The following is a 22169-nucleotide window of genomic DNA, read 5'->3' on the forward strand; positions in this document are numbered from 1 at the left end:
CTTCAAGGTTCTCAGAGTCTGAGTCTTGATCTTCTGTCACTTGTGAGTGGATGAAAAGTTGGAGTTACCCAATAGTCGCAGAGGAAGTATTTGTAGCAATAGTATGTACACATTAATGACAGTGGAGATTGTCATTGGTCATACGCAGCAGGAGGTACATGCAAAGATGGTGAGTCACCACTGGCCTTAGCTAACCAATAATCTATCCTAACCATAAAACACAGAAGTACCTTAAGGGACAAGGATGTACAAGTGTGATTTGCTGGAACCCGAAGTGGAAGGCGTTCTTTTAAGAATCTTAGTTTCTTGGGTGCTTGCAGGGCTGTTCCTTGGCAAGATCTTAACACTATCTTCTGTATCCCTCAATCTTCCTTCTGCATCACCTTCCTCTACAGACGCCTACCTAACCTTCCTAGACTGCCTTGATCCCTCCTGTCAAAGCCAAAAGCATTATGCTCAGCCAAAATCCCACTGGGTTTAGAATGACAAAGTGTTTTACCTATCTCAGGAATCATTGCCTTGTAAAAGAGAAGTCCAGAGGGGCCAAAGCCTCTCCCAAAGGAATGAATTGCTAATGATGGGATCCCAGGCCTTGGGAGCCCTGGGTGGGGGGCATATATTGGGTGCCCCTCCGATCCCGCCATGCGAGTGGCTGCCTACTGCACCTCAAGCGCTTGACTGGAAGAAACCGCTGCTTTTAGATTGGATTCCTGTTACTGGTCACTAAAGGCTTGAAAAGACGCAGAGGAAGAAAGTAGGTTGAAATTCTTCCTCGCTAGGAGTCGCAGACAGTCTGTCTGAATTGTGGCAGAGTCCAAGTTAGTGGTGTCTGAATTAGAGAAGTCTGACCGCATGTGGCCTCTGGCTCTTCTTCCTTTATTCACACTCAGCAGATGCAGTGATTTCAGAGGATGCTGGGAACACAAAGGAAGGGAGGGCTGGGGCTCTTGGTCGTATTCGCTGAATGCATGTTTTGGGCATTGCTCCATCTCTGAGGCCGTTTTGCTGTTTGTGTCGTCATTCATCAAGTCTTGTCAGGCTTCCTCCCCAGGATCTCTCCAGTCTGTCTCCTCTTCACCCTCACCGCCTTCGAAGCGCCCGAGAGCATCTCTTGCCCGGCCCGCCTCCTCCCTCGTCTCCCTTCCTCTAGTCCCACATCTCTTTCAAACCATCCCGCACACAGGCTGATCTAACGGGCAGATCTGACCATGTCACTCCCTGCTTTGGGTCCTTTAGTGCCTTTGCGTCGCTTTTAGGAAAAAGTCCCAATTTCTTGGTCCCCTTCACTCTCCGATTCCATATTCCCTTCCAGACCCTGTGTTTCCCCACTTCTTCATGTGCAGATGGAATCCCAGCCATGCGGACCTACCCGGGCTCCCTGTCATGTCATGCCTTCTCCCGCGTCCTTGCTTTTGTGCCTGCTGTGTCCTTGGCCCAGAATGCCTCTCCCTCTCCTCCCTCGTCTTCCTCTTGAAGTCCTGTTTCTCCTTCAAGTCTACTCGGTTGTCACTTTCTCTGTGAAGGATCCCGCCAGGCTTAACGACATACTCCTTCCTCTGGATTCAGCTTGACTGGCACTTACCTCATTGTACCGTAGTTATTCGTTGACGTGTCTGTCTCCTCTTTTAGACTGTGAGCTCCCTGAGAGCAAGGAATGTCTCGCTCTTCTCTGTACCCCCAGCGCCTAGTGAATGCCTGGCACATAGTAAACGCTCAATAAATGTTTGTTGAATGAATGAACTTCAACAATGGTTACTTGACTACATTTTCTAAGCCATAATGTTAATCAGATAACACGAACAAAGGTAAACAACTGCTTGAAAACCCATCCTCAATTATAGTTTCTTTTTAACTGGGCTCTGTCTGCCTGTGTCTTGTTCTGTTCTTCTCCTGCATGGTCATTTGGAAATCCTCATCCTAATTGCCACTGGATGACGAATACGAGATTGTGATACTTCAAAAGCAAAAGAAACCTACTTGGAAAGAGAGGGAGTCTCTTGGGAGGCTGGGACATCATTCTTGGTCCTTCTCTTGCCCTGCTGTATGCTGCTGTTCCCTCTTTACATGGCAGTGCCGTTACTCAGGACTGCTCTGGAAATAGCACTGGCTCATCAGGAAGTCTGTCGGCCGGTATCAGCACCTCATTGGCAGAGTGACAGGTCGCAGACCCAGTGAGACCCACTCCGTTGTAATCGTTTCTTTCTTATACAGTCACAACGTGGCTGACCCAGATTCAGAGCCGACTTCATGCTTTCGCTCAGCGCTCTGGCACACCAATGAGAGGTGCATTTCCAAAGAGGGTCTGAGCTGCCATCAGCTCTGGAGATGATGCTCCAAGGAAGAGCCTATGTGCACATAGCCTTTGGTGATGGTACAAATAGACTTTGGTCGACCTTTGTATGGAAAATGGGTCAGGGGCACTAAAGGCATGATGAGAGATCAGTGAGGAAAGTACTTATGTTGAAAATAGAGGTCTGGAGGAAGGTTTTGAAGGAGGGGTAGAGAGAAGAAGATTCAGGTTTCAAGGGTAATGTGAAAACCAAAAATAGGAAGAAAGGAAATGAGACGTTAGGCAGCCTAACAGAGAACTTAGAAGGGTGTAGATTAAAATGTGCGTGGAAATACAGACAGGGTGGAGCATCATGGAGCTTTGAACCTAATGGAATTTATGTGGCTAAAACTCTTACTGAGTCTGGAAATTCACCCTATTAAATCTTGATGCACTTTTCAAAAGCACTTAGCATTAGAATTCAGCTCCAGTCCCTGGTGCCAAGAGTTCCAGGGCTGGGGTCCCTTGACTAGGGACCCATCTTTGATGAGTGGTAGTAGCATTCCTCTGTGTTATTACTGACAAGGCTTGTCTGTAGAGCAGTCGTAGGATTTCTTTGGACTTTTCCCAACTCTTTCCCTGGCTCTTATGACAGGAGGCTCTTGCATGTCAGTGAGGTGCGTTTGGGAGGTGTGCTGCAGTTGAATGGCCAGGAAAAATGCACATGCTAGATACACCAATAAGCAGATGTTTTTCTCTTTGTGAGCTGAGAGATCATAAACTGTTATTGAAATGAAATGGGCATATGTGTGTGCCCATAATTGTTTATGTGTCTACACTTGTGTACCTAGTGGGGAAACTTTGTCTCCCATCCCTGAAAATGTCCTTGCTTCTTAGAATTTCTGTATCAGTAGTAAGGATACTAATAAATACTAACTAAAAAGAATACTAATAAATACTAATAGAATCCAACCATCTTTATTGCCAAAATTCATCTTTTCAATTAAGCATGATTTAAAAAATAATTTACTTAAAAAGCTTAATTTGCCATCATTCTAGGCAACCAAAAAGAAGGAAAGAAAAGAAAGAAAAAGCTGATGTGTTCTGCAGTTGCACTTAGAAGGATTTTCTGGGAACTGCAACTGAAAACAGTAAAAAAACCTATTTATATCAAGTGGAAACTGACGGTTGCTTGCAGATGGTGTTTTATTAGGAAATGAATTTGTTAATAAATGTAGCTTTATACATGATTTCATTACAGATGTTTTTGCTTATTTTTTCATTAAGATAAAAAATCTGGTGTAGATAGCTTTGCATTTTTGGTACAATTTGTTATTACTATTGTCTGGGAAGCAAATAATTACATGCAAATGAAAGGATCAATGACACGTATTGTTTCCATCCTAACTCAATAAGCTTTTCCTAAGTACAGTATGAACACGTGGTGGGTCAGCACCATAAAGGGTCATTTGCTTTCCAAGGCTCTCTTGTCTGTGACATAAGACTCTCTGAGGCACCAATTTCCTCAAACTTAGGAATCTCTTAGAAGAGTTGAAGGGAATTGATATGAATGGTGGAATTTGGCTTTAGTCTCTTGTAGTGGCTAGCTTTGTCAACCAGCTAAAATTGATTGCTCACATTTCTGACTGTGCCTGCCTTGTTTTATATCCTATGCTGTGAACACTGTGGGCGTAATTAGCTTTAGTTATTCTAGGTTGATAGGAAGCTCAGGTCCCTTGTGTGAAAACGGCAGAGAATGCTCAGAACTTACTACTCACGCACTTGGTACACCCAGGCAGCTGCACAGAAATTGTTGAGGCAGATCCTTCAAAGAACAGAAGGCCGTCCAGCTGCTGTGTGCGACCCATGCTAAGCATTCTTCACTTGATGTACATCATGAATTTATTTTTCTGTCCATTCTTAGGGAAATCAAATGGAATTCCATCTGAGGCTGTAACTGGTTTAATTCCCACCTCATTGCGAATGAATGGAGACACTTTGGAAAGGCCTCATGCTCTCAAGGATGCTGACAGAGACCTTGACCTTAAGATGTATTCCGTAGACGTGTAGGGTCCAGAAAGCTTTGTGTATTCTCTGCCAGTCCATGACCTAGTAGTTGCTTTTTTCTTATGCTTTTTCACTAAGTCTTCCAACTGCTTGGTCTCACTGGGATTAAGATCCATTTTCCTTACCATACTTCTATATTTCCCCCCACCTTCAGGGTCTCCCTAAGCTAAATGAAGTGAACTTCACTGAGCTGATGCAGGTAGAACACTCACATTCTTTGCAATAAAGAGGCCAGAGATTCTGGGAGAGGATTTAATTAAGAGTGTCGCTTAATAAGACCCCACTTCTGGCCTGGACTTGCTTTGTGAACTTGACAGAGTGATTTTGCCACTGTAGGCCTCCTGTTATATGGGGAGTTGAGATGAGCTCATCGGCTTTCAGTGAATCTCGGAAGGTGTGCCTCTCCTTTGTGCTTAAGCCCACAGTCACCTTGTTTGTAGAGTTATTTCAGCCATTCCCTTCCTTCTCCATGCCCTTCTAAGCGTATGTGCCCCAGAATGATGCAGAGGCATGTGAGCCCTGCCTGCCTCCCTCTTACTGGCCACCCTTCAGAACAGTTGGAGAATTTTTCAGACTGGGTAAAGATGGGCAAACAGGAAGTGGATCTTCTTTGGAGACTGGACACCCATTCGGCCTGGAGTGTTGTTGCATTTCAGCTCATTTAAAAATAAATAAATAAATAGACAGCTATACGCCACATTTCCCTGGAAAACAGCAAGCTGTGAACTCAGGAAATAGCCTCCTAATCCTTTTGTCACCACCCACTAACATAATGAAAGATGGAGAACTTCTCTTTTCACATTACTTCTAGGAAAATATTTTGACAGATTCAGTATGCAGTAAAGTGATAAGCTTTTGTTACGGGTGTTCCAAATCATCCCGTTATCACTGGATATATCGATTAGCTTAGTACATTCTGAGCCAGTCGTAAAAAAACAGACTGCTCACATTCTGGGTTAAAGAATAAGAAAAACTGACAGGTAGATAACCATATTGATTCAAGCCAAATAGTGGATGCGAAGGGCTTTAGAGCAGAGTTATAAAACTCTTTATGGCTGTTGTAAGTCTCTTAAGTATTTTTTAATTGACATGAAAGCAAATAATCTTTAATTAGCTATGTTTTTAAAAAGCTCTTTGCTTTGGTTACCAAATAGCGTTTATAACATAGGCGACAATAACAAAAAACTATTACCTTTATACTTATAGTTTGCAATTGCTTTCATTTACATTATCTTTTAGTCCAGCTTTATTGAAGTCAAATTGACAAATAACAACTGTATCGTTCGTTCAAGGGATACAGCTTGGTGTTTTGATATCCAGAGACATTGTGACATGACCTCTGCAATCATGCTAATTGACATTATCCATCAGCTGACATAGCTATCATTTGTGTATGTGTGTACGTGGTGAGAACTCTTAAGATCTACTCTCTTAGCAAATTTCAAGTGTACAGTATGGTATTATAAACTATAGCCTCCACGCCATCCATTAGGTCTCCAGAACCTTTTCATCCTGCATAACTGAAACTTTGTCCCCTTGACCGACATCTCTTCATTCCCCCAACCCAGCTGTCTTATTTTGATTTGATTCTCACAGGACCTGGGATTATCATCACCCCCCACCCCCCTGCTTTTGTCCACTCTTGTGGCATGTGGAAGTTCCTGGGCCAGGGATTGAACCTGTGCCACAGCAGTAACCAGAGCCACAGTGGTGAGCCACCAGGGAATTCCCATCATTCCCTTTTCCCAGGTGCAGAAATGTCATCTCAGAGAGACTAATTGTTGCTGTAGTCACACGGCCGGCAAACGGCAGTGCTGGGTCTAGAACCCAGGTCGGTAGTGCCATCTCCACGATGGCGTTTGGTGTACAGTGTGCTACTCTATATGTATGGGTTAATTTTCTAAAATGAACTTCTCTACTGGCACATAAGGGGCAAGAGAATAATGAGCTGAATCCAGCTTAAGTTGAAATTCCCTTGATGGGTTCATATTTCAAAAATCAGGGGCCAAACCTACCCAAAGAGTAATTTTCCCTGTGGTAGTACAGGTTACACTCATGTGTTTTTCATTTACGAATATGGTGAGAAGTAGTATTTTTGCAATATTCCTAAATGAGTAACATGTGACACAGCTTGTTAGAGGACCTTTTCTTGGTTCATAAAGTTTCTTAGTTTTTGTCTCTTTGGTAGGATGATTTTAGCAGAATGGTCAGACAACGACGTAGCTAAAACCTGGGTTTATGTGGCTGAAACACAGCCATCCTTTAGGTGAAACTGAGATGTGAATGAGGGGTCAATAAAAAGTGGGCATGTAAAGAGTTACTATAGGAGGAGCAAGATGTCTCTCAGGTGTTTGAGCTCCCAAGTATATTAATGAAGCAAACTTACAAGATCATCAGATTTCAAGAGTAGTCGGCAAGGAGCAGAAAGGATCCCTGGCTTTTATCCATAAACACTAAATGGGTGACTCTCCCTGTACCTCAGCAAGAGAATTCAGGGAATCCATAGATTCCCTACTTAGAAGGTGGTGAGAATACATGAACTTAATATTGGGGAAAGGTCTTTGAAAATGCAACGGAATTCCAGGAACGGGAGATATGTACGTTTTCTGTAGTAGCATAGCGAAGTATCATGAACTGGGTGGCTTAAAGCCCCAGACGTTTATTCTCACATGGTTATGGAGGCTAGAAATCCAAAAAAGTCTTGGCAAGACTGAGCTCCTTCCAAAGGCTCTAGAACAGGAGCCTTCCTTGTCTCATCCAGCTTCTGGTGGCCCCAAGCATTCCTTGGCTTGTAGCCACATCACTGTGTCCTGTCCTCTTCTTATAGGTATAATTGCATGTCTGGATCCTTAACTAATTACATCTGCAAAGACTGTATTTCCGAACAGTTACATTCTGAGGTTCTTGGTAGACAGGAGTTTTGAGTGGTCCCTATTCAACCCACCAGGAGAGGGCTCATTTTTCACACTGTGCAGACGAGGAATGGACAGAGGCCAGCAGTGTTCATTGTGAAAAAACCCAAGCCAGTTCCCAAGAGGGAAGTGAGCATCTGCATCTCAGAACTGAATTCAAGTTTAGTCCATGAAGGTTCTGAGCCAAATTATCTTTAAGCTTTCTAGTTAGACTGTGGATAAACTGTTAAAGACAATTGTGTAGAAGTGATTTTTTGAGAGTAGTCGGTATAAAGTTTCTTTCTAATTAAGTAATAGAGGAAGAAGAATTTGTCAGTGCAGTTGACTTGATTATGAACTAGAACTTAGGTGGGCAGTTTTTTCCGTGGAGTAAATATCTTCAGTTTTGCAGGCCATACGGTCTGTGGCAAATTCTCAACTCTGTCACTGTAGCGTGAGAACAGTCATAGACAATATGTAAATGAATGGACATGGCTGTGTGCCAGTAAAATTTTATATGTGTCTACTTAAAGTCAAATAGCCCATATTTCTGTATGCCACAGAATATTCTTTTGATTTCTTTCAACCATCTTACAGTGTAAAAACCATTGTTAGCCTGAGAGCCATATAGAAATAGGCAGTTGGCTGCATTTGACTTGCAAAACTTAGTGTGCTGAGTCCTGGGCTATATCCAGACAAAGCCTCAGATGGCAGAAAGCACTGGCTTGCCCTACCCATCATCAGTAGGAAGCTGGCTTTGAGTAGAGCAGGGAGGAAGCTGAGTCCCAGAGTCAAAATAGGTGTCAGTCATGAAGGTAGAACGGGCCAGTGGAGGAGAGGCTCCCCCAGGGCAGCAGGTGAATGAATCAGAAGGCTTTGTACCCAGCATTCGAAATAGTCTCCACACCACAAATCACATCTCCATTTGAGGGGGTTCTCTTTTCTTAGTGACTTGGGGGTAAAGGTCATTTTGTCTTTGTTGTCTTAGAACTGGAGTGGCTAACCCTCAGGAAAGGAGACCATTCGCATCCCCAGTCCTAGGCTCAGGATGCAAAGAGATGACCTAGGAGATAAGCACTATAATTTTATCTAGGGAGAAGAACCTGGTCTAAACCCAACTTGGATTCTGGAGTCCTTTATGGATTTCGAGGACTAAAGTGTGTATTGACTTGGGTGTTGGGTGGAAGGGATTTCTACAGCAAGTCCTCTTGCACAGCCTGATACTTTGGGTTAAATGGGGTGAAAGGGCTGATGGTTTGTGGGTGTCCATAAAGGCTCTTCATAGGTAGTGGTGTAGGGTGTTCATGTCTGTGTGTGTGCACACGCTTGTGCCATTGTCCATGGGTCTCTCTAGAGGAACCCGAGAAAGCCAGTGTATTTCTGGGAGGAGAAGCCTAGGGAATGATAGCTTTTATTTATTGATTTATTGATTTATTTATTTAGTCTTTTTGCCTTTTCTAGGGCCGCTCCCGCGGCATATGGAGGTTCCCAGGCTAGGGGTCGAATTGGAGCTGTAGCCGCCAGCCTACGCCAGAGCCACAGCCACGCGGGATCCGAGCTGCGTCTGTGACCTACACCACAGCTCATGGCAATGCCAGATCCTTAACCCTCTGAGCAAGGCCAGGGATCGAACCTGCAACCTCATGGTTCCTAGTCGGATTCGTTAACCACTGTGCCACGACGGGAACTCTGAGAATGATAGCTTTCTAGGTACTTCATGAAGTTGTAGCCCACCGTCCAGGGCAGTATACAGGTTCTGAGGTGACCTAGAATGAAAGAGTGATAGGAGAAAGGCTCTAAACCCTTAGTTAAGGTTTTAAAGGCAAAAGATTGAGCTAAAGCTTCAAGAAGCTAAAATGCATGGGTCAATGGAAAAAAGATGTTATGTCTTAGGCAGATGAAATGGACTGTGTAGAGCCCTGAACGTTGGTGGAATTTTAAGGGTCATGCATCCCATGATATAAGGGTACCAGGACAGCTCACTGCTTAAAGTATGTACCATCAAAGAATGTTACAGCTATGCTGCAATTTCATTACATAGATTGGTGATGGGACAAGTAGCTGCCGTCTTGTAGTTTCAGGGGTCACCATTCACATAGACGACAATGTGAAGCAGGTTAAGGAGATGACCCTGGCTTTAGAAAGCAAACCTGTTCTTTGACCTTCCTCTGCCTGCCGGCATCTCCTATTCATCCAGGTCTTGATGCAAACGTACTGGGGAAGCCGGCATCCCGAGGGACCTCCATAAATGCCATCCCAGGCACCTGCTGGAAATGCAGACCAGGATATTCCCCCTGAGTGGCGTCTCACCAAGTGGTCCCTCCTTTGTATCGAGGCGCCCAGACTATCCCTCTGCAGCTCTACTCTATGTACGTGGATGAATGTGGCCCTCAGATCTTTGGGAAGATGGGGAGATCTGACATCCCTTCCCACGCACGATTGATGGGTAAAAAGGACCCATGTCAGAGAGTTAAGTCTGAATCCACAATCTACCTAAAATAAAGCTGGGAGAAAATGGTTCTGTTAGATATTTGAGTGTGACACATAAACAACACAAACAACAGCGTAACATTTCGGATTGTTCCCATTGGATTAAATGTCATGAATCCGCATGATTTAAATCTGAAAATATTATCATATGCATTGTTGGAAAGATGCATTCAGAGAATGCCTGTAAGACACTGTTTCTTCTTTTATTGATTGATTTTATTTATTCATTCAACAAACTTTGCTTAAGCACCGATTGTGTGCCAGCTACCCTGCTGGGAGCTGAAAGACTGAGGTGATGAAGTCATGTTGCCTGATCTCAGGTAGCTTAAGTCAGGGGATGTGGACCCCCAAACGGAAAACTCACAGTGAAATATAATAGATGGTTGTTCAGTATTCTGTGGGAGCAGAGGGAATGACTTAGAGTGTCTGAAATGTTCCAGAAAGCTTCTTGAAGGAGCTAGGAACTTGAGTGCTAGCTCTTGAAGTGCCATTAGAAGTTTTCTCCGTAAGGAAGTTGGCAGTATGGGCATTTCCCTTAGTGCAAACCACATCAAGGTGTAAGCGGGCCCCATGATTCCTGGGATTCATGAGACACAAAAGAATCAGTTGTGTTTGGGGACTTGGGAAGGGAGATTGGTAGGGAAGATTGGGATCTTGGTGTCAGCTCTAGGTATTGAGGAGACTTTTTTTTTTTTTTTGGTCTTATTTTGCTACTTCTTGGGCCGCTCCCGCGGCATATGGAGGTTCCCAGGCTAGGGGTCTAATCGGAGCTGTAGCCACCGGCCTACGCCAGAGCCACAGCAACGCGGGATCTGAGCCGCGTCTGCAACCTACACCACAGCTCACGGCAACGCCAGATCCTTAACCCACTGAGCAAGGGCAGGGACCGAACCCGCCACCTCATGGTTCCTAGTCGGATTCGTTAACCACTGTGCCACGACGGGAACTCCTTGAGGAGACTTTTAATGCTATAAGTAACACAGATGATGTTTTAGAAAAGTTGTGTTGGAGGTGGGATGGGCAGGGGAGGGGTCAAAAGGGAGTCACCGGTATGATAGCGCCGGGAAAGTTGGAGGCAGAAAGAAGACAGAGCAGGCTGTTGAAATAATCCAGGCCAGAAGTGCTAACAATTTGAATCAGGGCCAATTTCAAGATAGATTTGTAGGGTTGATGTGATGAGATTGAGTGATTAATTAGATGGGCCATCGAGGAGAAGCCCATGGAGAGGATCTAGAATGATGCTGAGGTTTCCGGCTTGGGCAGCTCATGGATGGTGCCGTCATCACCCCAAGTCTTCACAAAACAGATAAGTTTCTTCTTTTATCTCTTTTACTGGCATGCTGTCATGATATTATAGGCTTTGAATGTCATGATATTTGATTAATGTTTGCACAGTGCTTCTGGTGCTGAGCTTTGTACAAAAAAATCATGATTATTTTCTTATGCTCCAATGAAGGATTTATTTCCTATAAATGGCCTTTTTTTGGATTGACCACTTAAAAATTAATATCTTAACTCGGAAAGATTTTATTAGTACTTGAGAGAACATGGGAAAATATGCCAAATACTTTCTTAGAAATCACAGAAGTGGAAATGACAATTTCCTGTAAGTTATGGAGTCCATTAAATATTAACTTGTGTTTTGTATCTTGTAATTTTTGGAAGTCGTATGAACACATTGCCAGTGGCACTTCTCTTGCAGTCATAGCTGTGGACTTTTCTATGATCTTCCCTGATTTTTTGTCCCTTTAAACTCAAGCTGTCTACACAGAGAACATGCTTACAATGGAGAGTTGGGGTTAACTCTCCATTCCACACCATCCTCCCCTCCTCTCTGCACCCCCCCCCGACCCGCCACCGCCATCCTGAGATATAATCTTTACTGAGAAAGCACATCTTTTGCTTTTGGTAAACTTGGTGTAGGGTTATTTCAACTGACTGTCTATATAAACTGCTACTTCAAAAACTGTTCAGCTTCATTTCCTTGCCTTTATTTGGTGGGCATGCTCCTTGCCTTTCAGTTCAGGTCATGAATTTATGGTGTGGAGGCAGGAGAAAGGACTAGAATTGAGTTTATGACTTTTTTGGCACCCTGCAATTAGCCTGATTCGAATTATGTTTTTCAATTATAGGAGAATTAATCATCATATATTTACCTTATCTTACTTATCCACCCCCGTTCTGCTCTCAACTGTTTAAAATTCTCTCTGTAATGTCTCTAGACTTTCTTCTTTTGAAATTATTCCAAACACAGAGAGGTCAGGAGCTGAGAGCCTCACTTCTTTGCAGTGGAGGTCATAGAAGCCAAGTATGAGGAGGTCTCACCAAAAGCCTCGCCAGAACCAGTTCCAGAGCTGAGCCTTGAACTCTAGGCTCGTAACTCTGTGCATGAGGTTAAAAGAACAAAGCAATCAGCATCTTAAAGGACAGTGGTGCAGTTTATAGAAGTAGAGATTCTTGATGCTGGAAGAACTTTGCAAAACCCACAAGTCCTGCTTGGTTTACTAGAAATGCATTAGTCTGCTGTTAGGCTGCACATTTCTCACTCAAGAATGGGAAAGTCCTTGAAAGCCACAGGGGAAGCCTTCGCAGGAGAGGGCCTGTGTCAGTAGCAACCAAGAGCAACGTAGACCTTGACCAGCCTCCACAACTTCAATACAGATCAAAGTTCCTTAGTTGGGACACTCCGGCAAATATATTACCATGGGACAAAACACCATCTAGCTTCTGTATTTTGACTTCTGAAGGAAAAGGCATCCCTACCTCATAAATATGTTCATTTCACCTTCTGGGAGGAAAAGAAATGGAAACTGCAGCTGCAGGATGTTATTGAATATTCCTGAAATTAGCCTTTCATGTTTGGGGAGATTGAAAGATTGAATGCCAATGCTTTCTACACAGGCGCAACCAAAAAAAGGGCACTTTCTATGTTTGTTTCCTTACTGTTTCAGCTCTTGCATAGAATGAGTCCAAATCACTGTTAAAAATTGCCATGTGTTATATAGCAGTGCTTTCGAATGTTCAAAGGTACAGTGGGTTGGGAATCAATTACACACGAGCTACTGGATTGAGTTTGCGGATTTTAATTGTGACATCATTCCTTAGGTGATTTACATCGGTAGACAGAAGTATATTTATTTCCAGACAATACATGGACATACAAGCCATATAATAAAACAAGCAAAAACTGTACTTCATCACTGCTGAGAAAAGATTACGGTTAATTATTTTTTAATGGCAATCTGGTAGTAAAGTCAAAGAGGTATAGGGAACAAGAGGCTTCGCTAAGCGAAGTTGAAAAATTGCATCTTCATAAATCAAGAGGCTATAGCACTTCGAGCTAGAAATAACAGCGTTGTGCTTCCTGTTTTGAATAAGCCATTAGGCGTTTTTGTCTTTGCATTTCTATTTAATCTGTACAGCATTATTTATTCCAATAATTAGTGTTAACTTTCTTGGCAGTAGGCAATATAATTACCTTTAAAATTTAAATGGGCTAAAAATGCCTTGAGAACATGGTTTAGGAAAACTCTTAATATTTATTTTCAATTGCCTCTTTAATTATTCATTTATGTAGTATTTGAAAGAGAAGAATCTTGAGAAACGGAAGGCCCCTGACAGAATTACGTCCCAGATGAATGGGCTCGGTTTTTCAGTTGGTTGGGTAACATCCTGGACTGCTAAGACGTTAGCGATGCCAAGTAGAAGCTCCACTGCCCATCCACCTTGCCAATCTAAACAGGTTGCAGCGAGAACAGCCCACGCTGCTTTTGCTTATTCCAACTCACCTTAAAATAGGTTTCCTTTACTATCCCTGCCCCCCTCCCTTCCCAGGTAATGTCACATCCCAAGGGTGCAGGTCACTGAAAGACAAGCTCTGACACCTCCATTCACAAGGCCAGGAGGCAATCGCTTCAGCTAATTTGAACATTCTCAGTGCCGTTTATATGACTCTTGTTTTCGAATATAAATATGAAGGTGATTACTTTCTTTACTATATCAATTAATTAGAAAGTAGTTTTTAAGCTTAATAAACCCTATAATTCTGAGTAAGCGTCCAGAATTTCAGAGCAAATCAGTGTTTCTAAAGATAGAAGGAATCAAACTAGCCTGTTCTGAGCTATTACGAAGAAGAAGAAGAAAAGCAGTCGCAAGGTAAGCTTGATAGTTATTCATTCATTTATTATGTATTGAGCACATCTACATGCATAATGTAGTTTCAATCTTTATCCAGGATCTGAAGATGGTAGAAGGAGAGACCACTGGACTTTGGCCAAGCCCGGTCAGAGTTCTTGGCAAAGAGTAGGTGCTCATTAAACATGTGCCGACTAACTTAAGGAATCCCCCGGAGAACTAAAGCGTCCATCGTTTATCTGAGGAAGTTAGACAAAAATCACAAGAACACGTGTGTTCGGTTGTGTGATAACAGGTACAGATATGGGTGTATTTTACATGCAGGCTTTTCTTGAGGATGAAGGCCCTGAGCTTGGCCAGCAAACAAGGGTAGGGTTCGGGGAGGTGAGGCTCGCGAGTGAGGGGAATTAGGTGACCAAAGACCAAGAAGAGAAGGACAAAGAGTTCAGATAAGTAACAAACCGGTCACTAAATCAACCTCATTTGACCTTTGAGGGAGACAAAGCTGGACAAGATTGTGTCCCCCCATTGTAGAAACTTACTTCTAACAAGGTGACTAAGATGCATATTCCAGTAACAACAAAGCAAAGTAAAACACCAGGATCGCGGAGTGGGCAGAGTGCTATGGGAGGCCAGAGGAGACAGAGGGGCATGCTGGCGGCCGGATCTAGGCCAGGTCTAGGGAAGTCTCGCCACTGCACCCAGGTCCTGTAAAGCACTGGGATGAAAGCACTGTTGTTCATTGTCTTGTGTGGCCTTAGACTTTCTGAGAAGCCGATGAAATCTGAAGCTCCTCTCCCCAGAAGAACGTGCAAGGGGATATACGCAGTTGTGTGGCAGTTGCTTAGACTTCTTTGAAAACCGTCTGGGGACCCTCCAGAGAATTCATGTACGCAAAGTTAAGACCTTGGCATAATGGGATAAAAGTGGCTTTGGAAAGGGGTGGAGGGAGAGCCATATTGGAGCTGCAGCCCATTGCCTCTCGCTATGTGATTTGGGCAAGTTTCTCAAGCCCCCAGACGGGCGGTTTCCTCATCTATAAAACAAGAGCAATAATACTGTCTTTCCCCTTTCTAGTCCCACCAATCAACAAACTATTTGTGCTTTGAAATGACCGCCAGCATATACAAGAGAAGGAATATCTGGGGCCAGATTAACTGAGACGTATAATCCCACACTGCATTCCCAGGATAATAAGCAAATTTGCAAATCAGCCTTGGATTCTACTTGAATGTTGATCATCATGTGCTGTGAGGGGTGTGTACGTGTATCTGGGTAGGTGTGTATGTGTGTGAATGGCAGAATGTTAAAATGGGGTTTTGTGGTCTCTTTGTTTCACCCTCTCCTCCTGCCTGCCGCCGTGATCATGTTTTCCCCATGGCTTATTTTGATGTGCTGATGGGCACTTCAAGATTTTGGTAGGAGCATCCATACTCACACACAGACACACACACTTACACCCACAAACACAGATGTATACGTACACACACAAAAGCATGTATAACAACAGGACAAAAGCAGCAGGTAACAAACACATACTATAGTTGTTGTACAAACTTATACTGTAGCTTTATAAACATGATATTTAGTGAAGGAATAAAAGGAGGGTGCCAATGGGTGGTTGGGTTTAAAATCAAAAGTTACTCAGCTGGTCATCATACAGGTGAATCAAGTTGGCTTTGTACACTCTGAACGTTTTGATTGCAGGGCTTAGACATATGTAATCCTAATTTTAAGAAAACTGGTAGAATAAATACTCATTACACAAACAAAAGCTCCTCCATTCAGCTTTTCATTGCTTTGCAGTGATTTTGTCCAACATAAAATGAGTAATTATTTGAAAGTACTTTTAACACATGCACCATGTGGGCTAAGCCTGTTCCTGACATCTACGGTCCTTTGAATGGAAGTGCCAAAGGCCCCCTGCTACCATGGGCCACAGCCAAGTGTCATGTGAAATCTGAGTCTCACAGGTTACATGAGAAAGAAAGGAGTGCCAGACCAGCCTGCTCCCAAGAAAGATGCGAATTGCAAGCACTAGAGAAGAGCGATGAGGTCTTGTCTGAGACTAGATACCGAGTAGGTATTTTATACCTGTATGTTGGTGACTGGCTGGCTGGATGGACAGGAGGGTGGGTGGATGGATGGATGGATGGGTGGATGGGAGGAAGATGGCGTGCATTTCAAGCAAGCCTAGTGATTATAGCACGATTAAAATCTTCATAATAGATCAAGGCATGTTTATTCACTTCCATGAAAAAGGAAGCTCTTTTTCAAAACAAGATCCTTATGATTCAGTCTACAGTAGTTAACACTGTATTTTTTAACAAAAAGCTTATCGTTAGTGATCCTAACTTGCCTGTATTATTTGGGTGGTTGTTTGGTTGTTTTGCATTTTTTTTGTTTTGTTTTGTTTTGTTTGTTTTTTTTTGGTAAAATGAAAAAGTTGTCGATTTGGATAGGTAGTAATTCTTAAACCTCAGGTCTTTGAGAATTGTGGTGCTCAGGAAGTAGCAGGCATGATTATTTCCATTTTTGTTATTATTAGGAGGAGGACAATAGGCCTGGAGGGTCAGGGATGAGAGTGGATATGCTTTTCGCCACACCAAACCCTTGCTTGAGGTGCGCTTAGTGGAGAGATCCGAAGAGAACTTGGCCATCATCCAGCTGATCAAAGTTGTGGTTTGGGGTCTTCTTGTATTGATCGCACATAATATGGGGCAGGTCACAGCTGTTCTCTCAGCCAAATATTTCTCAGCTTTACAAGAGGGAGAAGTATGCCCTTCTTTACTCCCTGTAAAAGGCTGAGTGAAAATATCCAAGGTTATGGCTATTCCACTTTTGTATACACTTGTAAAGTGCATCGTGCATGCAAGGTGAGAACTTCCCAGATCTTCTATCTGTCCCAGCAGAATGCCATATATGTTATTCTCCATCATGGTGACTATAGGCAGGACTCCATCAGTCTACAGAGTACCCCATAACAGGATGGATTGACATATGAGGTTAAATCATCATGTCCTGAGCTCTAACTTTGGATGTTTATGAACTTCAAGAGTTGTCCATGTGGAATCACTCTTTCTTTCCACTTTACTTTCTTATGGATGGAAGCTCTGGAGTGGCGCTGGATTACTGCTCTGTTAATTTTGCTCATGCTACCCTTAGGTGGGTGACACGTCTCTTTAAGCATAGAGTTTATATTGAGGACCTATGTCTCCCGTCTTGATTGACAAGTTGTAACGGCACGTCTTGCTTGGAAGCTTTCCAAGTCTGGCCGTCCTTCATTCCAGTCGGCCTTTGTCTTGACAAAATACCAGCCCCCAATGCTTTGCCTATTCTTGGTCAAGGTAGAGACTTGAGCTCTTCCGAGGGGTGAAAGACTTTCAGTTGGCTTGTCGTCTCTCAGAAGATCACTTTTCTGGGATCACTGGCTTTTGTTGGCTTTTGAGACTTAGGGAACTATTTAGAGCAAGTTCTTTTTATGAGGCAACATGGCCCAAGAGAAACATTCTTTCTGTTGACTTTTCATCATTACAGTGACTTTGTGCTCGACATAACATTAATTTTGCCCAGAAGTTACCCTGTGTGAAAGCCTCTGCAAACATTTTAAATGAAGCTAGGCTAATGTACAATCTAGATCTGAAAAGCACTTCAAAATGTAAAGCATTGTCACTGGAGAGGAAGTGATGGAAGCTGTTTTTTTTTTTTTTAATTTTTTTAATTTTTTTATTTTCCCACTGTACAGCAAGGGGGTCAGGTTATCCTTACATGTATACATTACAATTACAGTTTTTCCCCCACCCTTTCTTCTGTTGCAACATGAGTATCTTTAAAAAATAGGATCGTGATTGTTATAAAATAATTAATGAAGTGGAGTTCCCGTCATGGTGCAGCGGAAACAAATCTGACTAGGAACCATGAGGTTGCGGGTTTGATCCCTAGCCTCACTCACTGGGTTGAGGATCCGGTGTTGCCATGAGCTGTGGTGTAGGTCGCAGACGTGGCTCGGATCTGGTGTTGCTGTGGCTCTGGTGTAGGGTGAAGGCTACAGCTCTGATTAGACCCCTAGCGTGGGAACCTCCATGTGCCATGGGTGTGGCCCTAAAAACACAAAAGACAAAAAAAAAATTAATGAATATAATTGGCTCTTACTGATCAGAAGCCTTTCAAATTGGTGAGAGTCAACCCTTAGAATTATGGCTTCTTTGAGTTCAGCCATGTCCAATAATAGTTTTTATTTTTTTGATTTATTTTTTGGTATTATTACTCCTTTATTTTTTAATTTTTAAATTATAGTTGATTTACAATGTTCTGTCAATTTCTGCTGTACAGCAACGTGACCCAGTTATACATGTATTAATTATATATAGATACACCTTTTTCTCACAGTATGCTCCATCGTGTTCCATCACAAGTGACTAGATATAGTTCCCTGTGCTATAGAGCAGGATCTCATTGCTTATCCTCTCCAAATGCAGTAGTTTGCTTCTACTAACCCCAAACTCCCTGTCCATCCCACTCCCTCCCCCTCCCCCTTGGCAACCACAAATCTGTTCTCCATGTCCATGAGTTTGTTTCATTTCCTGTAGATAGGTTCATTTGTGCCATATATTACATTCCAGATATAAGTGATATCATATGGTATTTGGCTTTCTCTTTCTGACTTACTTCACTTAGTATGAGAGTCTCTAGTTCCATCCATGTTGATGCAAATGGCGTTATTTTGTTCTTTTTTATGGCTGAGTCGTATTCCATTATATATATAAATATATATACTCCATTATATATATCAGATCTTCTTAATCCATTCATCTGTCAATGGACATCATTCAGGTTGCTTCCATGTCTTGGCTATTGTGAATAGTGCTGCAATGAACATAGGGGTGCATGTGTCTCTTTCAAGGAAAGTTTTTGTCTGGATATTTGCCCAGGAGTGGGATTGCTGGGTCATGTGGTAGTTCTGTGTATGGTTTTCTGGAGTACCTACATACTGGTACCTCCACGGTGGTTGCACCAATTGACATTCCCACCAACAGTGCAGGAGGGTTCCGTTTGTTCCACACCCCCCTCCAGCATTTGTTATTTGTAGACTTACTGATGATGGCCATTCTGACGACTGTGAAGTGGTACCTCATGAAGGAAGCTTTTGGTTGGCCTTTGAATTGATATGTCTAGTTTCAAATGCTGCATATTCCTGCAGTGTTATATGTGAGTCCAAACAGCTTTTGCTGAGCAATGTAATACATTCCTGCAAAACATTTTAGAAGGTGATATAGCAAGTTTGATAAAAGGGTCACCTGTAAGTAAATTGGTAACGACGCAGAGTCCAGTTCCTAACCTGGGTCCTCTATTCAGAGCACAAACTCCTATAACCATTCAAAATAGCACTTAGGGGAGTTCCCGTCGTGGCGCAGTGGTTAACGAATCCGACTAGGAACCATGAGGTTGCAGGTTTGATCCCTGGCCTTGCTCACTGGGTTAAGGATCCAGCGGTGCCATGAGCTGTGGTGTAGGTCGTAGACGCGGCTCAGATCCTGCGTTGCTGTGGCTGTGGTGTAGGTCGGCAGCTATAGCTCCAATTAGACCCCTAGCCTAGGAACCTCCACATGCCGTGGATGCGACCCTAAAAAAGACAAAAAAAAAAAAAAAAAACCAAAAACAAAGATCAAAATAGCACTTAGGCACTTAGAGCAAATATATACCTGGCCATCTACACACCTATTTGATTTTCTGAATGTCAGGGCAGAGCTCCCGAGTTTGAAAGTGTACCTCCGTAAGCAAGTATCAGTTTCCAGAATGAGCACCCCCGTAGCTAGATTGAGAAATGCAGTTGTACTTATTTGGTGAAGTAGAAATCCGGCCATGGCAGCTGCACATTGTCGTACAATAAACTCCAAAGGGAAGTGTCTTCTTTTCGACTAATATTGCCCCTCTTTTAACCTCAGGTATGTTAGCACCTGTTTTTCCGTGGACATTATCTATGTTATACATGTTTAGAAACCTTTCTGATTTAAGTAGCATAACTTAGAACAGGATTCCAGGTTAGACGATTCCAGCTAAAGGCACTTCAGCAGGTGCTTAAGTTCAAATTAAACGTGTTAAAACCCAAATCAGAGTCAAATCCGAAGTGAGCCAGTTGACTCTGAACCACAGGCCTGGGCCGTGAGGAGTGATGTGCCAGGTCAGGGTTAGCTCAGCTCCTGGTGCTGACTCCATGGGAGAGGGTGTGTGTGGCGGGGGCAGCGGGGGAGGCAGAAGAATCCTGACCAGTGGCTAAGAGGAATTTAATGATTACCTTCGAACACTCGCTACTTCTTGCATTATTTAAACAAAACGGGGAACGTTTTCAACCTAGTGAGTTATGCCTGTCCCATGGCAAGAATTACTGGAAGATGTGCCAAAGGATCATCTAAAGCATTTGCATAAAGATTTTAAGGTTTCATTCCTGATTAGCACAAATCAGCACAAATGGTGAATTTTTTTTTCCCTATGTGTTTAACTTTTTTTTTTAAATATTGGGTGAGGTTTTCAGAATTATGAAGACCTAAATGAGAGCCCTGAATTCTAGAATGGCAGACTAAAATCCCATTGGACAAATAGTTATTCTTTTTGTAATGAATAACAACAATTCTGGTGAAATACTGCTGTAGATATGAAGCATTTCTGAGCTCATGATCATGTGTATGTAAGGGTTTGGGAATTTAATGCTCAAAACTGCCAAATATTTCCCATTCACTTCATAGCTCCCTCCCGGATCCCTACCAAAATATGGCTTTATCTTTCGTTTTAAAATTACTGTTCTATTTAACTTTCTTATAAACCTTTAGAACTTTAATGCGCAATGTGTCCAGGTAAGAAGATCTATTATTCTCACCCTCTCCTCCTCTCTTTTCTCCTCCCTGCCCCTCTCACATGCGCACACGTGCACACACACACACGCACTCACACACAGGAGATTTGAAGTCCACAGATCTATGCATTTTTTTTTTTCAATTTCAGAAATTGTCAACGTTGAATTCAGTAGAACATGGGCAGTGGAAATGTTCAAGTCTGTGATTTTCAGCAACATCTAAATGGTTCTGTGATAACTAATAAAAATGCTAATAAAATGTTAGGGTTTCTGCAGTGGTTCCCATCCTGGCCCAAGCGCCTGTCAATTTCTTGTATATTGGGGGTAATGCCAAAATGGAGGAACGAGGTGAAATCGTTGCTCTTCGTTTACATGTGATGAATAATAGGGCCAGGCACAGGGACTGAGCACCTACTCTGTGCTCAATATTGAGAGTGTATGGCTCATATGAGCAGATGAGTTAGTGTTCTCAGTGGGACATTTTTTAAAGCAAAAGGAGACAGGAACCAGTGCAACAGCCCTTGGACCCTTTGAGCTGAGGACATTTAGACAAGTGACTTAGCCCCTCTCAACCCCAGTTTCTCTAACTGAGAATGAGAATACCATGTGGTATTGTGCCTAAGAGTACCTGGTGCACAGTAGGACCTCAGCAAATGTTCCTTTATTTCCCTTCCCTGGAAGAATTCCCACCCCTGGAATCCTGTACATGTTTGTCCAATGCTTAATGATGCCTACCGAATGCCCGCTTTATTGGGGTACTTAGGGTTCATGCATGTCTTCTTCCTTTTTTTTTTTTTTTTTTTTTGTCTTTTTGCTATTTCTTTGGGCTGCTCCCACGGCATATGGAGGTTCCCAGGCTAGGGGTCGAATCGGAGCTGTAGCCACCGGCCTACGCCACAGCCACAGCACGCGGGATCCGAGCTGTGTCTGCAACCTACACCACAGCTCACGGCAAGGGGCAGGGATCAAACCTGCCACCTCATGGTTCCTAGTCGGATTCGTTAACCACTGCGCCAGGACAGGAACTCCCCATGCATGTCTTCTAATGCTACTTGCATCACAATGCGCAGGAGAGCTGGGTCTGTGCCTTATTTATCTTTGCATTTACTATAAAGCTATTATGTAATGTATTACTTAAGTAGCTATTGATTTAACACCTTCCTTTAACGAACGAAAATCTTTTAAAAACAACGTAGGTATGGATACATAGGCAGGTAAATAAAGTGTGCCTGCATCGCAGGAATACACAGAAACCTGGGGAACTTAAAGAATTGACGCAGTCTCTCGAATTACTTCTTAATTCTCAAGAAGAAGTGGCTTATGACGGGGGGGGGGGCAGTTGGTGGTGTTCCTGACTTTATTCAGACATAGTGTCATCAGTTTTGTTTTCATAGAGTGTGTGTTGATTTTCATTGGAACGGGGAGCGAGTAAGTAAGTAACCGTCTCTATATCACAGGGTTTCCATTT

At 43.0% G+C, this 22169-nt stretch overlaps 1 protein-coding gene across 11 annotated transcripts in view; it reads left to right on the top strand.

The window, feature by feature from the left end:
• Positions 1 to 22169, top strand: part of AFF2 (AF4/FMR2 family member 2) — a 486016-nt gene that overhangs the window by 168025 nt on the left and 295822 nt on the right. The window lies entirely within an intron of this gene.

The sequence above is a fragment of the Sus scrofa genome, chromosome X (genome assembly GCF_000003025.6).
Source record: "Sus scrofa isolate TJ Tabasco breed Duroc chromosome X, Sscrofa11.1, whole genome shotgun sequence".
Lineage (NCBI taxonomy): Eukaryota > Metazoa > Chordata > Mammalia > Artiodactyla > Suidae > Sus > Sus scrofa.